Genomic DNA, 19928 nt, shown 5'->3' on the forward strand with positions numbered 1-19928 from the left:
GGCGTTGTGCTTTGGGTAAGCAGATGGCGGCAGAGTGTTCTCAGCATATCAGGCCCACACAGAACCCCCATGAGGTCAGCTTCCTCCTCGGTGTGCTGCTGGCATCACCCCTGAGCCACGGGAGCACTTTTAAAGAACAGGGTTGAGGCTGCTCAGCTTTTAAGGGACCCACCGTTACCCTCAGAAATGCCCTTCTTAGTGGAGGTGTTTCTATAAAGGAAACCATGTGAAAGACAAAAACCTACGACTTCTCAAAAGCTGTTCAGAAGAGAGCTTGGGTGTAGGGGGCTCGTAGTGGCTCTTTCCATTTTTTTTATTTTTCTAGAAGTTATTGGTTTAAAAATGAGCACAAAAACGGAAGAAGGAATGACTTGTGCACATAATTCTCCTACCTACTTACACTTGGAAAAGCTGCCTGCTTCCCACACTCTACGAACAGGACTGGTCGTCAGTGATGGGCACTCTTTAGGACACAGGCTCCCTTTTCCCCCAAGCTGAGCAATGTACGCCAACACCTTTAGTGGCCGTGGACACTTAAGAGACTCTGATAAGAGCTGTGAACACTTTTACCAGAAAAAGTGGTCAGCATTCAACTTATGTGGTTCATAGGGACGCCCTGTGGTCCAAGCATTTCAAAGACCATCCTGATGTGTGTGTTTGGGTGAGCATGTGTCATGTGTAGCACCCTGCGGTGCAGACGTGCCTGGGTTAATTGTAATGAAAGCTGACCAAACTAGGAATCACGCTGACATTCACATGGCTGTCTGTATATTAAAGGTAACTGCTGATTAGAATAGAAGGTAGATTAAAGCGTAACTTTAGGGAACGAAATAATTAGACTTGACCAGTTGTTCTGGGAACGAAATAATTAGACTTGACCAGTTGTTCTGCTCGATGCTGAAATCAGGTAACTCACGGCGAGCACTGTCGGATTAAGCATGACACGCACATTCTGAGCTTTGACAAAGGACACAGTTTCACACTGCTTCTTAGCTGTAAAGAGGTTCAGAATAGGCCACCCCAAAATCTACCATGTAGGCATGATGATTCGTTTGAGCTGAAGGCACCTGAGAAACAGCAGACACAGGAGAAACTCTGCCCTCCCTCCCCCTGTTTACCTAAAAGCAGGGCATAAATTTCCCTTTGTGAAGGGGTCTCCCTTCTATAGCAGAAGAACAGAAAACTCTCAAGCCAGAGGCGGCTTTTATCTCTGGACTCCTCACTGACTTTGGTCTCCATAAACAAACCTTCCTAAATAACTCTGATTTTCCATTAGTTTCCCCCATAGATTTACCTCCTCACAATTTACCATCCCCAGATGCCCAGACCACTCTTCCTGTCCAGTCACTTCACCACAATTTATTTTCCTTTGTTAAAATGGTACAGAAGCTGCCAGGCCTAAGGGCTCCTTTGGGGTTTCACTTCTTTTCTGTGAAGCTGCCCATAAACATGTAAAATCAATCTTTTTGCCTGTCAAATCTGTCTTTTGTCAGTTTAATTAGCAGGCCCAGCCACTGAACCTAAGGAGGTAGAGGAGACTTTTTTTTTCTTTTCCACAGTAGCTAGATACAGCCCTCCCCTAAAAATATCAGATTATCAACTCTGCATATCTCCCTCCTGCCTACTTTCTCCATTTCCTGATGCTTTCTTCTTGCATGTCCCCTTTAAAAGACCACATTTATAAATAAAGGTGAAATTCTGGCTAAGATTGCTAGTGTGGGAAAATGAAAATGAGGAAATTTTTTTAAAGTTATAATTGTGCTGAAATGACCATATATTTTGAATTAAAAAAGATAACTTGGGCTGGAACTCATGAAAATGAAAAATTAGAAATGATTAAAAGTAGTTTTCCTCTCTCTCTCAAGTTTCTATAAAGGCAAAATAGAATATGCACATTATACAGTTTTGTGACAGACAGAAAATGTGAAGGTTTATGAAAATTATGCAGTATTTTACAGAAGGAAGCCAAATGGGGAAAAATGGCGATAACTTTTAAATCTTTTTAGAAATGAAATAAAGTTTTTGTTTTGGTCTGTTTTGCTTATTTTATTGTGGTAAAATATACTTGATACACAATTGACCATTTTAACCATGTTTAAGTGCACAGTTCTGCAGCACGGAGCACATTCACATTGTTGTGTAACCGTCCCCACCATCCGTCTCCAGGACTTTCTCATCTTCCCAAACTGAAACTCTTCCCCATGAGACACGAGCTCCCCCTCCCCTCCTCCAGGCCCTGGTAAACCACCATCTAATTCTGTCTCTAGAGGTGTGACTATATCAGGCACCTCATATGATAAATAAGGTTTTATTATATCATTTTACGAAGACATTCTCTTGGATAAGATTATTTTAGGATTGATGACAGTATTCCCTATTTGCCTGTGGACCGTATTGAACAAAACAGAGATTGGAGCTTTTATATTAAAAGGAAAATTTAAAATATAGGATATGCCTATCTAATGACTATTTTTTTTTAAGCTGAATACTTATAGCAAAATTGGCTCAATGCTGTTGTGGAGAACAAGACTCCCCAGTTCCCTCCTCCCAAGTGGAGCATCTTCAGGGCCTGAAGTTTCACAGAAGCTTCTCCTCAGAATTCTCCATCGCTATGATGCTTTATCGGACATGTTCTATCTCCTTTCTGTACTTGAACCGTCTCTTACAAAGGAAGTTAAATGGAAACGGTGTTTCTCAGCAGCCACACAGGCAGCAGGACTGGCCTTTCCGGGGTGACACCTGGGCAGGAGGAGAGGAATCTGCCTGGAAGAAACGTTAAATACATTGCAAATCCGTGAGACCCTCAGGAATCAACAGCTTTGCGGAGAGGTAGTAACAAACGAAACCAGGGTAGCCACGAGATATGGATGCAATAAATAGATGGAGTGTAATCATATTCCCTTCTCCCTTATTTTCCTATATTTGAGCAACACGGCAGAATGTCAATTTAAGGTATCGTCACAAACTACTGGTCACTGAATTTAGGAGATGAGATGCTTTGCTAAGCGTACATTTAGAACTGACGTTACATAGAGGCTCACGTCAGCAGCTCTTGCACTGATCTACAAGAAATAATATGGTTTTGATACATCATACCGAACATAAAATTTGTGCTCTGCTTTATATAATTCCATATTTTTCAGAGCAGAAGTTCAGGCTTATAATGTAAAATGTATTAATTCTTAAAAAAAATTCATATAAATAATTAGAAGGCAAGGTTGGGCGGTGAATGAATACATTAGAAAAAAAACTTTTGCTATGAAATTTACGAACATGACATAAACATTTTTGTAAAAGGCAGAGGGCTGAGATGACTAGGTGTATCTTTTTACCTTTTAGTACAGACAGATTAAATTTATTTTATCGATCTATCTGTCTATCCATCTATCTATCTATCAGCCAATATTATAACCCCAAATCCATTAATCTAGTCCATTCATACCAGACAAGCTGCTTTAATCCTCCTTGGTGACTTCATGTTTAAAGATTCCTGCTACAATTAAAAAACGTTCAGTAATGATTAATTCAGCCAAGCTTTTGATGGTTTTGCAGATACAATCATACTGGCTAAGGTCAGACGGTGGAAAATTCTATAAATTAGCGTCAATATCACCAGGTGACTTGCCTCTAGATTTATATTAATAATTTGAGTAAAATCATAAATTAAATTTAAAAATCCTAAACTCATTTACCTAGTAGGGCTTATGAAACACTTTAGCTGTTGTTTTTATTTCCTCCCCTCGCTGCAGTTCCAGTAAACTAATAGCTAAGGATTTAGATGAACAGTTCTGCCTGATTTAGCGCCTTTTATCTGGGAAAGGGCCCATTGTCCCCCCAAACACTACGGGGCTTCTCCAGGCCTCGTCTCTGTTCTCTGCTGTCAAGAACAAGGAAAGATCTGAGACTTTGCCCTCCTTTAAGCTAAGTTACTCTGCGCACTTTAAGGAATGCTGGCCAGAGACTCAAGACTGAAGAGTCAGACACCAGGGGCCTCAGGACACAGCAAACAGAAGGAGCCTCGTGTTCACATCAGTTTCTCTCGTCCTGTCCTTCATCCCACGGGGACGATGCAGGGCTTGGGGGTTAGGCACACAGTGTGGGTGTGTGTTAAGCTGAGGAACAAGGAAATTTCCAGTTTATAACAGGGCTGCAAGCAAACCTGCTCAACTTTTGCCCCATCCCTGCCCCACTGCCAGACACCGTCTTAATTATCCTGGTCAGAAAATATCTTCCTTCCACATGGAAGAAGTCTCTCTACCCCCTCTGCCTTCCACAGATGTTTGCTGTACAGACGCCCTTGAAAAGATGATGCAGGACAGAAACTGTCACCAGACACGCAGGAGCTCCACAGAGAATCTCGACTCTCAACATCCACTCCCCCCTCATCATCAGCTGGGATGAAAGATATCTGCCTTTTGCCATGATTTTAAACCAAAGGTGGGTGTGGGTAAGGAAGAAAGAATAAAAAGATACTTATAAAAAGGTTAATGTTCTACCATCACCATGGTATTATGTTACAATTTTTAAACACACATATTCATCCTCCTGACTACTTCTGCATCACTTGTGATCCAAAGGGATTGCCATTCTAAAGAGTGTTGAATTTAAGATGACGTCCGCAGCAAACGCTGTGCCCATGTTTTTCTCTTCCATACCATTGCTTATTCATTGCATACAAATTCAGAAATAAAGCATATGCGTATATTTGTCTCCAAAACTGGGGTAGTACTAACTATGCTGTAGATGTAAAATAACAATAGCTGTGGACACGAGATGTAGTGTTCTCTATTCTCTGTGGGTGAATTCTAGGGTTTTCCACTAATTCCTGAAATATATTTGTTTTTCTCTAAGTAGAATACATGCAGACAAAACAGTAAATGTTTAGGACCCTATACAAAATTTCCTTTAACATGTGTAAAGTATTAAATGATATCAAATATTAAAAATATATATATATTAACGTTAAAATTCCCAGCTCTTCCACTGGACCCTTTAAAATGCTTTGGCTCTATTTGTTGTTAAGATTTTACACTAGCTGATCCATGTTCTGGTCTTAAAAGCAGATTTTTTTTTAATGTCCTAAAACATTTTGCTATTATACCGCTAAGCTAAGTTGTCCCAAAATGTTCTTTAAACTACGATAATTGTATGATTAGAGACAGAAAGCTATGTCAGACATAATTTTGATAGTTTTTTTTTTTTTTTTTTTTTTTTTACGGGCTTCTCACTGCTGTGGCCTCTCCCGTTGCGGAGCACAGGCTCCAGATGCGCAGGCTCAGCGGCCATGGCTCACAGGCCTAGCCGCTCCGCGTCATGTGGGATCTTCCCAGACCGGGGAACGAACCCGTGTCCCCTGCATCGGCAGGCGGACTCTCAACCACTGCGCCACCAGGGAAGACCAATGTTGATAGATTTTAACAAGACACAATACTTCTTGCATTTTTCAGACAGTGAGACGTATTTTCACCCTAATTCTTACTTGGGGCAGAAATTCTTTCCAAAATACTCAAGGTATAAGCAAGTTAACTATAAGTTGGAAATTCTATAGTTTTCTTTGGTTTGTTTCCTTTTTAAATGTAATCTGAAGGCCACACTGCTTATTCTTGGGAATAACAAGTTCCAGGCACGGTCTTCTGCCTTGAACTTCTCCTGTGTCTGTCAGGCTGTAGGCGTGTCCTCCCGCTGCCCGACCCGCCCTGCCCGTTTCCAGGAGGCTGCATGCGAGCCTGTCTCCGGCGACAGGTCCTCAGAGCCTTCCGTCTCCCTGCAGCGCGAGGGCCGCGGGGGCCTGAGGCGGCCTCGGCGGTTTGCCTTTCTGGTGTCACCAGGGGCTGCCACCTGGCGCTGCAGGGAGAAGGGCTCTGCAGTTCAGTGTGCAGCTATTCTGACCCCAGAGACGGTGGCCTTGACCTTGTAGAGTGTCAGCTTCCAGGGAGAGGTCACTTTGCCGTAAAAAACTCCAAAATAACAACAAAAGGAAGTATGATTGAATGTAAAAAGTGCTATAGAATGGTAAGTTGGGCTTTTAAATGTACTTACTTCAATTGATTGCATTACAGGAAAAAAGAAATTAAAAAGAAGTCTGTTATAGAAGCAGAGAGGAGGATGTGACCACTTCATTCAGGTTGTTTGGAAAAGGATTCACGGAAAAATGTGACATTTGGACTCCAAGTAAAATGTATCATTTCAGTTAGTTATTGACATGAAACAAACTGTCCTGAAACTTAGTGTCAGGAATCTGGGTCATCTAATCTCAGGTGGCCTAGAAGGTCTGTCTGTGGCTAGCTGGGGGACAGCTGGGGAATGGCTGGGCTGGGTCAGTGTCAGCTGAGAGGACCCAGCTCTGCCCCGTGATGTTGTCCTTGTTATCCAGGTGGGAAAAGTTCAAAAGAGAACCGAAGGGTTCAAGGGCTCTTGACGCCCCAATTTGGCATGCACACAACATCATTTCTGTTGCTATTAGTAACAGCAGATCTCAAAACTACCCCAGTTCAAGGGGCGGAGAAATAGATCCCAACTCTTTATGTAAACTGCAGAGTCTCATAGCAAAGTATGGATACAGAGAGGTTATTGATTAAATTTGTTAATTCAATCAATCCACTAGCTAGGTAGATAATATAGACAGATGTGTGTGTTTCTGAGCCAAAGACTGTCATGCGGTCTATTGTGTAGACAGATTAGAGCACAGCATACGGTTGCATCAGTGCCGGAAGTTTGTTCTTTCATTTATGGAATTATGACAAAGCAATAAGTCAGTGTGAAAAGACCACAATATTTATATTATATACAATCCATAGTTATGGGAATCCATCACAAATTTATATTTTTGTACATTGCCTTTGGCATTGTGTTTGGTTCCAATCATTTTGAAAAATAAATATATATGTATTAAAAAAGCAAAGAAATGAAAAGCTTTGTGTCTACCTGTCTTTTGTCTGCTATCAAAACCTGAGTGAGTTTATGTTTGGGATGATCTTACTTAAAATAAAAGAGACAGTCTAGCTGAACTTTACATGGAGGGACCTTGGAGAGAACTTCAAAGATATTCAGTGGTCATCACCCAGAGAAGCATGGCTGAGAATGTATTTTCACCTCACTCAAGTGGCATTTTGGGGTGATTTGACATTTGTTTGTGGCATTTACAGAATTCACTCTTGGGTAATTGGGAGTATACCTCTAAGAGGCAGATGGTCTTCCTCGTGAGCAGTTGGAAATTTAATATCACAAGAGGTGTGTAATATGACAACACATGTTAAGATGTGGAAAGAGCAAACAAACAAACATAAGCCCAAAGAGAGAGTCTCAAGGAAAAATTACATGTATTAACCTGAAATCAGGCTACAGCTCACACGGGAAACTCTATATGGTGGGTCCTAGAGAGAGTGACAGCAAAGCAGCATTTATTTATCATGTGCATGTGGTTAACGGTTAATGATCTCCCTAGACAGAGTAAGACAGAGTAGGCCGGGTAATTTCCTCTCTTTTACACACACACACACACACACACACACACACACACACCATATATTATGAACCATAAAACAAGCACCTAATTAAAACCATTATTTACATTTTTGTCTCTCCCACACACAAAATAATGCAAATGATAGGAAAGATATGTTGATGAAATTACTCATATAAATAATATAGAAGTCTGAAACTACATTAAATGTCCTAAAACAAAGGTATGGCCAATTATGTTATTTCCACATAAAAAGCCTTTAAAAAGTGATTATAAAGGTTTTATAACAGCATAGAAAAATCTTGCATATTGTGTCAAATTAAAAGTATTAGTAAAAATTGTAAGTATACTGTGATACTTAATGGGAGGTGGGATGATACAATGAAACATGTTTAGGAAAAAATACACTAAAATTGTGATGTAATTTGTAAGGATGTGCCAGGTTGTTTTCTTCATTCTTTTCCAACTTTTCCATAGTCATTATACTTGTTGTTATAATAGTAGGTGCATTTTACAAATAAAAATAATTACTTACCTATTCTTTCTACAGAAGCAAAAATCATGAAAGTGTTACAAATGTAGATCAAAGAGAATGAGGGAACGGTTTAGAATAAAATCTGTGCCCATGCACTTACTTTTGTTTTTTCCAGACAATGAATAATTTTAGTAATTTTAAACATGAATATCCATCTAGTTAATTAGACTGAAGAGTTTAATTATAGAAGCATATGAGGTGAATCTCTCTAAGAATAACTCCTTATTAAACCTTGAAAATGCATCTTTGATAGTTTCAAAATAGATGAGCATATTTTCTAAAAGCCATTGTTATAAAAAGTAACCATAGTATTAAAGCTTTTATTCCTGTAAATAACAAATATTTCCCGGGTTTGAAGAGCAAACACATCATTTTGTTTAATTTTGTACTCCTAGCAATTATCACAGACTTTCTGTTTTTAATCATTCTATTACCAACCATTTACAGAGAGCCCACTATGTGCTGGACACTGTTTTAAGGAGGGGTCCTCCCAAGTTATTGCTTCTCTGCAGCCTGGGTTGCAGCGGGAAAGGAAAATCAACAAGAAAAAAACACTAATGTGTCCCCAGAGTGATACCTGTTATAAAGACATTAAAACAAATCGATGGATACTCCAAGGGAACAGGATTGTTTGAACTGGCTGGTCAAGGGAGGTCTCTTTGGTAATGTGACCTGTGACCTGAGACCTGAAGGAAAAGAAGGAGCCTGGTTTGTAAAGATCTGGGGTGGGGGGGTCGTATTTCAGGTTTGGGGGATAGCACAAGCGGAGTTCCTAAGGCAGGACTGAGCTTGGCCAATATGACGACTTGGGATGAAGGTGATTCAGGAGGGGAGTGTGGTTGATGGGACCAGCATCAGCCTGGCAAAGCCGGGTGTTATCCCCATTGTACTGGGAATCCCTGGGAGGGTTTGAGCAAAGGCATGACGTGGAAGGATTCATGTTGCCAAAAATTCATTCCAACTGCTGTACAGAGGAACCGGGGAAAACTGGCTACCATGAAATAAATTAGTGGACTACGGCGTTCAGGCAGATAAGAAATTATAGCAGCTTGCACTAGAGTGAAAAAAGTTGTCCTAGTGGAAGTGGGTGGATTGGGAAATATTTGAGGAACAGAAGCAAAAGCCCTTGCTGATTCCCTGGTAGATGAGGGAGGATGAACACCGAGATGGGTTGTTGGCTCTGAAGTTTAACTGGGTGGTGGCGGGGAGTGCATTTACTTGATGAAGAGTGTGGTCAGAGGAACAGCTGCGTGGGGTTGGGGACCTGCTGATTCAGGCAGGTCAAGTTTGAGATTCTAGTAAGCGTTCAAGCACACATCTTAAATATGCAACTCGTATCTCTATATGTCTGGAGCTCAGTGGGCAGATTTAAGGGTCAGTGTCATCTAAATGATGTTAAAAGCAATGGCATTTGACATTGGATGAGATCACTTAAGCAGATAATGCAGAGACAGAAGAGTAGTGGCCCAAGAACGAAGTCATGTGGGTTTCCAACATTAAGGGCTTTGAGCTGGAAGCTCCCAGCAAGGAAGACTGAGGAGGAACAGCCACGTGTGAGAAAAACATCACAGCAAAGCTACAGGAAGACGGTTTCAGGGAGCGAATCACCAAATGGATCAAAGTCTGCTCTGGAGTCTGGTAACAGGGCTGAACTTAGTGAAGGCAGAGCAATGACCAGTGGATCCAGAAATAAAGAAAGCACTGGTGACCTTGACAGAGAAGTCTAGTTAGATGGGGCTAAAAAGAAAGAGAGAAATGTAAAATGGTAAATGAGACCCTTCAGACAATATTTCCAGGACATTTTTCTGTAAATGACTGGGCACCAGTTGGAGGTATCAATATCATATTTATTTATTTTTATTTACATATATAGACATAGGCATGCATCCAGTCATGTACATACACATGTCTGCACACACAGACATGATACACGTGTGTTTTTTCAAAAAGGAAGCTACTTTTTTTTTTTTGCGGTAACGCGGGCCTCTCACTGTTGCGGCCTTTCCCGTTGTGGAGCATAGGCTCCAGACGTGCAAGCTCAGCGGCCATGGCTCACGGGCCCAGCCGCTCTGCGGCGTGTGGGTTTTTCCCGGGCCGGGGCACGAACCCGCGGGCGCTGTCTCGGCAGGCGGACTCTCAACCACTGCGCCACCAGAGAAGCCCCAAGGAAGCTACTTTTAAAAAGCGTATATGTATGCTTATTAGGAAGGGTATATATCACTAGGCAGTTTAAAAATATTTACTGTAATAAATACGCTGAATTGATAGTATGTCCTCTAAAGATAGTTTTATTTTTTGTCAACGGTTAGCAACTTGCCACCGTGTGTGACTTGATGACCTGTAGACAAAACCTGTCGTGGTTTCTACATCCTTGTAACAACTATTCACATGGATGCACTTTGAATACAGCAATGTTCCCTGCTCGATGCTAATGAACAAGAAAGTCCTCCAAGGCACTGTTTCTGTGTGTCGGAGAGGCGTGGAGCTCCCGGCCATCTGCTGTCCATCAACTCTACTAAGTAGGTTGCATTATTTCCATTTTGAAATGAAGAAATAGACTCAAAACAGTTTAGTAACTTACCATGTAGCAGAAAGTAGCATTCTTCCTCAAGCAAGTTATGCTCAACTTCTTTTTATGAAAAGGAAAGTAAAAAATAAAAAGCTAAGGGCTCAGGGAATCATTGTCTAAAATGAAATCTTCCTCACCGGGTAGTTGTGGTTAATTTCCTGAGTTTCTCTGACCTCCACTTGTTACCTCCCCTGAAACAAAAAACACACAAATCTAAACGATGGATTTTTTTTTTTGGTAGTCAAATAGCTACAGCAGTTTTATTGCTAATAGCCAAAGCCTGGAAACAACCCAAGTGTCCACCAACTGACCAGTGGATAAACAGATTAACCGATGGATTTTCGCACTTCAGTTAATTTAAGGTGAGTGGAATTCTGAAATTACATCCACCTTTTTCGTGTAACTAAAGTCAGTTGAGCTCAACTAATACAGAAGGAAACACATGAGGTTGTTGGCCAAGATTTGAGAAATGGAGACCTGATTGAAATAAAGAGGTGCTTATTTGGAGTTTGTTAGGACTGCAGCCGGGGAGACACAGATTCAAGAAGCACTTGAATTGTGTTCCCGACTACAGAACGGGGGAGGCTTATAAAGGAAAAACAGCAAGGTTCCAGCTGGTTCCATGAGCTGTTCATGAAGAGTTACAACTGGAGCCTGTCAGAAGCAAGGCTGCTTGTCAAGCCAGGGTCGGCTGGGGTCTGAAATGGTCGCATAGTCACAAGGCACCTTGAGACCATACGGCTGCAGCTGGTAGGTGCTCTCCTGAATACGGCTGGTGGTGTCCTGGGACCTGGTGCAGTTCAGAGAAAGTTCAAGTTCTCAGTGGGGCAGAGACCTGTCTGAGACCAGATCCCCAATGGCCACCCGACTCAATGTTTGTACGTCTGGTCTGATTGCTCCATTGTAATTTCAGTTTGTCATTGAAGCCCTCTAGACTTATCTGATGATGACTCAGCAGGCTAGAACACCTTGGCTAAGGAAAGGTATGTCTTGAGGGGAGGTTCTTATATAAAAAGGGGTCAAAACAATATTAAACTCAGCAATATTTCATTAGAAAACCCACAGAAGGAAATAAATAGGATCATTGTTCCAACTCAGAAATAACTGGTAATAGTTAAGTAATATTCAGTTGCACTTGAACACAATAAAAAAATCGACTTGGAATGATCCTAGACCTGTTGAAACCATGAATTGAGAAGGGTTCAGATGTGGGTATTGGACTCATATAACCCTATCTTTAACAGGAGGCATGAAGTTAAGCACAGAAATAATAAGAAAAATATGTTAATCAAAAACAGAAACCCTAAATTACCTATCCACGCTTGAAATTGAGGTGTAGAAATAGCAACCAAAGGATACTCCATAGATAATAATATTACCTATTTTTAATAGAAATATACCAGGGTATGTGAAGTTTTACACATATTGTTTGCGTATGACAATTCGAAGAGGTTAGCAGACATTTTACGTATGGAGTCAAAATGACTCAAAATAGTTAGGAGCCTGGGTGAGTGACACAGCCAGTGTCAGAGTTTCATAGACAATGACTGTTACTCTAGATCATATTGGGGGGAGGTTTTGATTTGCATTTCAAACTCCCTCCTCCAAAGGACTTCAAATTGTTTACAAAATGCTTCACCAGCTAATGTTTTCTAAGACTCTTACACTGTGAAGGAATCCCAGTGGGCTGGGTGGGTGGAAACTGTATTCTAGTTTTGTAAGCAGTGAGATTGTAGGACCTAGTTTCAGATTCACATGCTAGGGTACAAAATTTTCTTGTGAAACTTATGCTTCATATATTGTATTGTTTTGATGATTTACATTCACATTTTACTATGTTTACATTCTAAACATAACGATAACTTAAAATAAGAATGACAATTCACATTTAAAATAAAGTTTAAAAAACTGCTTTAAGGGTGAAATTTCTTAAAATATTTCATCTCAGTTTATCTGTCCCCTGGTTTTGTGTACTTTGTTCTATTCATTTGTAGCATCAGATGTTAGACTGCATTTAATTTTCATCATGTTAATTTCCATAACTGGTTACACAACTTGATGAAGACAATTTGGAGTAGATATTGCTTCTTCAAAACAACAACAACAACAAAAAAGACATCAAACTAATATAACCTTACTGGGACTGACAGTTCAAATTAATCAGCTGTTTCTGTTTTCTTTTCCTGGCAGAGAGAGAGGGAAGGGGAAGGACCGACAGGCTCTGCACCCACGTCAGCCAGCGCTGGACAAGAAATCTCTTCCTCCGGGTCTGAAAAATCAAGGGCATATGTTTTTAATTAGTCACATCCTCGTGTTCTGCGCCTCATTTAAATGCGGTTCTTTTACTTGATGCGTTAAATTTCTGCTATTGTTCTTGTTTCTACATGTCCGGAGAAAATCATTTAAGCAATCAATTGCATCCGGTGGATTAAATTCTGCGGAGAAAAGTGTCTTCACCCTTAGGCGAGCGTAGTCCTCGCTGGAGGAGGTTTGTTTCCGTCCTCTAACAAAAACAGCACTTTCTGAAACTTATTTGTGGAGGTGACATGTACGTGCTTGTGCACATCCAAGAGGCATGTGTTTTGCCTACACGAGTCCAAGGGAAAAGGGAAACTTCCTGTACCACCATGCTGGGCAATCCGTCTACTTTTACACGGACCGTAAAGCAAAACACACGCTTCCACATTCGCCCCAGGGAACAATATCCTAGGGAGCTTCGTGTGTCCCGGAGAAGCCAGACGACTCCATCCGACGCGGTTTGAGAGGCCCACCGGCACCTGCAGCCAGCGCCCGTGGTTAAAGGCCCGAGAGAGGGCGGGCGACGCGCCCCTCTCGCTGCGCGTGCAGGTTCCCGCGCGCATCCCCCAGCGCCAGCCGCCCGGAGCCGGAGGGACCCCTGCGCACCGCCCCCCGCGCCGCCTCCCCACTGACAGCCCCGCCTCCTGTCCCGCCCCGCGCGCCCGCCCCCCAAGGGCCTTCTTCGGCGGGAGCCGGCCGGCTGCGCGGTTGGGGGCTACCGGGACGCGCGGGCGCGGCGGCGGCGGCGGCGGCGGCTCGCAGTCTAAGGAAACCCTGGGCTTCCCGAACTGAATAGCGCGCCTGTCCGGTCTGCACTCCCAGGGACCCCGCTTCAGTCCCCTTTCGCCTCCGGGGAACCATAGGCGCCGCGCTGGCCGCCCCACCAGCCCGGTCCCGGGAGAGCCTCCCGGCGCGGCGCCCGTCCCTTGGCTCGGATCCCCGGGGCCGGCGTGGAGGCCGGCGCTGCGCGCACGGCTCCCTCTGCTGTCGGAATCCGGGCAGGAGGGATCCGAGCGCCCGGCGGGAAGGGTGCCTGGCACCCGCTCCGGCCGCCTCGCCCCGCACCCCTCCATTCCTTCCTGAACTCCCCCCAGGTCTCCGGGCGCAGAAGCCTGCGCTCACAGTTTCGGTGCCGGGAACGGTGGGCCGGGGCACGACCCTCGCCCCCAGCTCCATTTTCCCTCTTGGCTACGGGTCCGCGTGGACGTGATTTTGACCAGTTTCCTAGCAGGTTCAACGCAGAGTATCTCAGTTCCCCGCCTCACCCCACGCGCGTTGCCGAGGTGGGTGGCGGAGCCCTCGGGGGCCGCCCGGGGACAGCCACCCCGCCCTTCCCGGTGCGGGGACCAGCGGCTGTGCGAGCGGGTGCAGCGGGCGGACGTGGGGTCTGTGCGCCGCGGGAGCGACGGGCCGGCGAGGCCTGGGGGCAGCGAGGAGAAGCCGGGCTGAAGGGCGGAAACCCGGGCCGGGGGCGGGCGGGCGGCGCGTCGTGGCGGCGTTGAAAGGGCGGGGACAGCCAAGTCTTCCCGCTGACTTTTTCAACCCCGGCTCGATCCTTGAGCACTCGGCTTCCCCTGCCGCCCTGCAGGGGCCGAGGCTGCAGGCGCTCGCCAGCCTGGCCCCGGGAAGGAGCCCGCGCCCGGCGCGCGCCGCTGCCTCGCCAGTCTCGCCGCCCGGCGCTCCGGCGACCCGCGTCCGGCCCGATCCCCCGGCGGCTCAGCTGGGGACCCCCAGCCAATCCAGCAGCCTTTCGCAACGTAGCGGGTGCCTTTCTTTTTCCTTCATTCTCTGTCTTTTCATGTAACAGTAACCTGTCGTTTCTGCTTGGAGGGTCTAAGAAGAATCCACGATCGCTTTGCTGTGTCTAACCTAGGAATTTCAAATGGGGCTTCTCAGAATTCACATCTGGTTCCCCTAACTGGCGATCAGGATTGTGGAGTCTTCCAAAATAGCCCTTTCCATCTTACGTAATGAGAGACCCAGAGAAGCTCTGGCTTTTCCACGGTACATAATCTATATTTACTCTCCCCCTCCCCGACACACACACACGCCCGCTCCCTCTCCCGTGCGTGTGTGTGCGCGCGCGTGTGCGTGCGTTTCCTTTCGTTTCTAGCATTAGGAAACTCGTTCGCGGCCACTGAAAAGTCAGGAGCGGCTCAGATCTGATTTTCCACGGATTCCTACCTCCACCGTCAGATACTGTCCGGAAACGGTGCCACCGAATAACCATGGGACTGTGATCCTGGAGAGCCAGCGCGCCGCTACCCAGAGAGGAAGCGCCAGAGAAAGGCGAGCCTGGAAGGCGAGCAGCCGTTCGCGTTGGCTGGCGAGGAAAAGTGCGGCGCGGGGCCCGGCCCGGGGTTCGGGCCCCTGACTTCAGCACCGGAGGGGATGGACAGCGTCTCCGGACCCGGCTGCCGCCGCCGCGACCGGACTGCGCCGCCCCGGGCCTCGCCAAGGGCAGCCCGGCTCCCCGCGCCTCGCAGCTAAGAGGCTGCGTCTCCCGGTGCCCCCGCGCTCCCCTCCCCGTCCGTGACCGACGGAAAGGAGCCTTCTTTTCCCTGCTGCGACCCCCGAGCAGGGCTCCGAGGAGCACTCCTGTTCCACGGATCAAACTCTCCGCAGCAACTCCCACAATAATTTCCTCCGGGGGCCCGAGGGATAGGGGCCGAAGAGTGAGGCCGAAGTTCTCGGAGCCGCTGAGAAACCATGGGCTCTGCAGGCGGGGTCCGAGTGCTCCAAGGCTCGCGCTTCTCCAGATAAACAGGATGCTCGTGAGAGCGCTGCACCTGTTCGGGAAATAGCTTTGTGAGACGAGGTTGCAGACCTACTCACAACCTGACGCTAGAGAAGCTGGAAGAGTTCCAGTTCCTTTACTTGGCCGGTAAGTGATAATACTATTATTTCTGCTTGTTGATAACTCAAACGTTCCCCCCCCACCAAGATTTTAACAGAAAGATTGCAACAGTATTATTTTTGCCTTGTGGATTAGACGAGAAAGAATTTGATGTTTACATGGTTGTTCCTGGATAATGATCTTTGGGAAAATCTTGCCTAGTAAAGCAGTTGGATATTTTACTTCTCTGAAGTCCGTTGTGTGATGAGAATATTCAAAATTATATATATATATGTATAAGCTTCTATCAGTATAGTAAAATCTTAGTTGGGTATTTTTATTGATGAGCTAATATCTTTCTGAATGTGTGTGTCGTGTTTTCCCCCAAAATAATACAATCTGTCATTTTGTAAGAGTTCTGTTATTTTTTTGTTCTTGGCATTATGCTTGTAGTTTAAGCTGATCCTGTGTTACATAGTATGCAAGCCTCAAAAAGTTACTAGTAGTGACGGTTTAACCATCTAATATATTTCATGTGATTATAATGTGCCAGGCTGTGCACAAGAACAGACACACGCGTACACACACCTGATCCCTCTCTCTGCACCAACCCCGAGTGTACCTGCACCTGTGGATCTTACCTAAAGAAAAACACACGTTTTCATGCAGTGTTGTCTTTCCAGCCTTTCAAAGCTTAAGACTACTTGCTCAAACCAGATCTGCCAGGGGCAGAGAAGGAGAACCTTCAGCGTGCTTTTCAGGAGAGAGGGTTTCCATAGCATTCTGACTTCTTAGTGCTACAAAATGCATTTGTCACTGAAATCCCAAAAGTGATGAGGGGGCCAAGAGATTCTTGATGAACCATAAGCTTTAACGTCTTAATTAAATCTATTTTCTGTTAATTCTTACTTCTGGAGTCTTCGCCTGGGGCTTTAAAACTATGGTCTTTCACAGTGACCTTGATAAACATTCTGCTCTAATAGAAAGGGTTCACTGGGTAAAGGCAGTTGCACAGATTTACAGCCCATGCCTGACATTTCACTAAGAGCTCGATGGGTTCCGATGGGCACATTCAGTGAGTGGAGGGCTTGCCTTGGCAGGGCAGACTTTGACAATCCTTTAAACACACGTGATGCTGTAAGCATAGCCAACCCTGTGGAGAGAGTTGGGCCCTTTGAGAAAGCACAGTTCTTCGGGTTTTCTTTTTAATTTCTTAGGTCACCCATAACTGATACTAAAATACATTTCCATACCTACCCTCTTCTCAGTTTCATCGCTAGCATCCTCTGAGGCAGTTAAAATGGGCGCCCCAGTGTTGCGCTGGCTGAGGGCAGCAGTTGCACTCGGAGGAAACATCGTTCTCAACTGTCACCTGCCATTTACCATGAACCTGCTTGCTTAGCAGAAAGAGAGCAGAGGCATCCGTGTCACCGAGCTCCCTGGGGGCTCCGTTGCCCTGTATAGGTCGGAAATGATAATCTCAGGAGGAGAAATGCACTGCTGACTTGGGTTCCTCGCCGGGGGACCTACAGTGTGTCCCTGGCACAGCTGGCCTTTGTTTGTTTGCTTGTTTTCCTGATCTGAGATATGTGAACGTGAAATTACCACGTGGACTGATCAATCATGTTTTAAGAGAGTTAAAACCTACTGTTAGACTCTTAGTTTGGTTGTCAGTTAATAGCCCAGACAGACTCCCCTGGTGGGCAGAGCAGAAGATGGAAGCGGAGAACGTGTTCCAGGAAGCAGGCCTGTGGGTACGTGGCCGCAGTTACCTTCTCTGTGGCAGAGGGGGCAGGCTTTCTCCAAATGTGGCTCAAACAGCACAAAGTAAGAGTTCTCCTGGCCTAATTCCTTTGGAGATTTGGTTACAGAAATAAATAACTCATTCACCGTTCCAAGCTCAGGCAAGCTGCCTGGAAGCTTTCGTCAATCCTTATCTCTGGGGAAATGTCCTTACATTGAGACAGAGCTTTGTAAACCAACTTAATGCCTGTGGAAATTCTAATCTCTAACTGCCCATGCCGCCCCAAAAAAGGAGTGGGTGGGCTAATGCAACCAAACCTTCTTTTTGCACAGAATCACCTGTCTTTAAAGAGAGATCAATACTTAATTCTAGGACATCCATATCCCACTAAAAACAGCTCTTTTTCCTGATGTTTTTTTGGTCTGTTAGGATGCATGAGGTTCGGGGAGTACCAGACACAATATTCAACACCCCTTCCCAGAGGAAGGAGTTTTGTTGGGAGGGATCAGTGTTGTTGTGTTGCTTATATTTGAGACTCAAAAGAGAAAAGAGAAAAGTGAAATAGGATCGCACAACCAGGAAAATGTAAAGTGTATACCGTATAGGACCAGAGGATAATTAGAAATGAGCCCTGGAGTCTGTTCAATTCTTTTTCTTCTTTTAACAAGAAATGGTATGTATGAGAGTGGGACAGAGAATTCTGGCTTGAACCTTTAAATTATAAAAATATTATAAAAAGTCAGTCAATTTTGTCTAGACCATCTAAATATGAATTGGATAGTCTAATGTATCTATTGACCATCAGATCCTAGTGGATTTGAACGTCCAGTTTGCCTTTGGAATTGCTTGCATGGGTTTGAACCAAGTTATGTACATAGTTACAAAAAATGTAAAAGTGTGAGGTGATTATTATGGAATTTAAGAAGGCCTTCAAGAATTGACTGTTATTTTCGTACCAATTAAAAGATATAAATTCCAGGCAAGGAACCTGCTTATTCACCCAATTCTATCAGGAAGGCAAAAGCCACCAGCGAAGAAAAGTGTATCTTAAGTCAGAAGTTATTTCTACAGTTGTCTAACTGCCCCTGAAACCCATCCGGTGAGTCATAGACTAGCACTCAAGTGGAGAGAGATCTCTTATTTCGTATTTTTGTCCCGTTTAGCTTAGCAGAATGAGTTGTACATGGCATGCATGGTAAGAGACAGCATCCTGCAGTATAAAATATGTTATGCATTGTGACGTAGCAGAACTGTTTGACAGTTAGAAGATGGGGATTCTTGAAATGCTGGTCGTAAGAGCTTGGACAAGTCACCCAACCCACTACTTACGGGGATACTTACTTACCGGTTAAGCCGCAATCCTCTGTATGTGGTTGACAGCTAAGTATTTGTGCATAACTGAATAGATGCGTACTCCGTGGAATATTGGAAAGTCTCGATACTATGCTTTCAAGAGTGTTTTGGAAACTCAGATGCAGTATCTTCGAATTACTATAAATAGTCTCCAGTAGCAATCATTCCTTCCTTTATCAAAAGAGTCCCTTCTGATTACTGTATGGCGACGTGCCTCTTACATTTAAGAGCTTCAATGTAGGGAATATAATATTTTCTCATTAATTCAGCATCAATTTTCTTATATCACTCAATGGAAAAATATTTTAATGCAGGGAGGACCTGATTTTAAAATATCTATTATTCAAAATTGATACCATGTTTTATACCAAACGGTGGAGCCTAGATCAGCATGACCCAAGCTCATTTTAATTACAGCTGACCCTTGAGCAATGCTGAGGTTCGGGGGCACCAACACCCCGTGCAGGTGAAAATCCACATATAACATTTGACAGCCCTGAACTGCTAATAGCCGATTCTTGACCAGAATCCTTACTAATAACATAAGCAATCCATCAACATGTTTTGTATGTTATATGTATGTCTATTTTATGCATTCATGACATATCTACATTTTTCTTAATTTTTTTCGATATTTCTAGGCTATGCATTTCCACTGTTCGTTTTTTTAAATTGTCATATATCTCCAAAAAAATTCCCAATATATTTATTGAAAAACTCTGGGTATAAGTGTACCCGTTTAATTCAGACCTATGTTGTTCAAGGGTCAACTGTACTTTCATTTTGACTTTAAATGAATCAGTCACTGCATTTTTGTCATAATTTTCGGGTATGTAAAGGAGAACTAATATTTATCATTAGTTATACCAATAAGGATACTCAAAGGATTAAGTGGACTTTAAAAACTCAACGTCTGAAAATGCATCCAGAAAGCATTTTGATTTGCCTCAGTGGCTAGTGAAGATGGAGGGAAGTGTGGACAGCGTGGGGCTGGTCTGTGTAGGTACCCTGGACATTTTGTAAGGATGTGGTCTTGATTTAGTCCAGAGCTGAGATTCTGTTCATAGGTGTCGTCAAGAAATCTCCAGTTAAGCAATATCTCATGGCTTATTTTCTTTCATCAGTTGGAGT

Source organism: Lagenorhynchus albirostris, chromosome 17 (assembly GCF_949774975.1).
Source record: "Lagenorhynchus albirostris chromosome 17, mLagAlb1.1, whole genome shotgun sequence".
Taxonomy (NCBI): Eukaryota; Metazoa; Chordata; class Mammalia; order Artiodactyla; family Delphinidae; genus Lagenorhynchus; species Lagenorhynchus albirostris.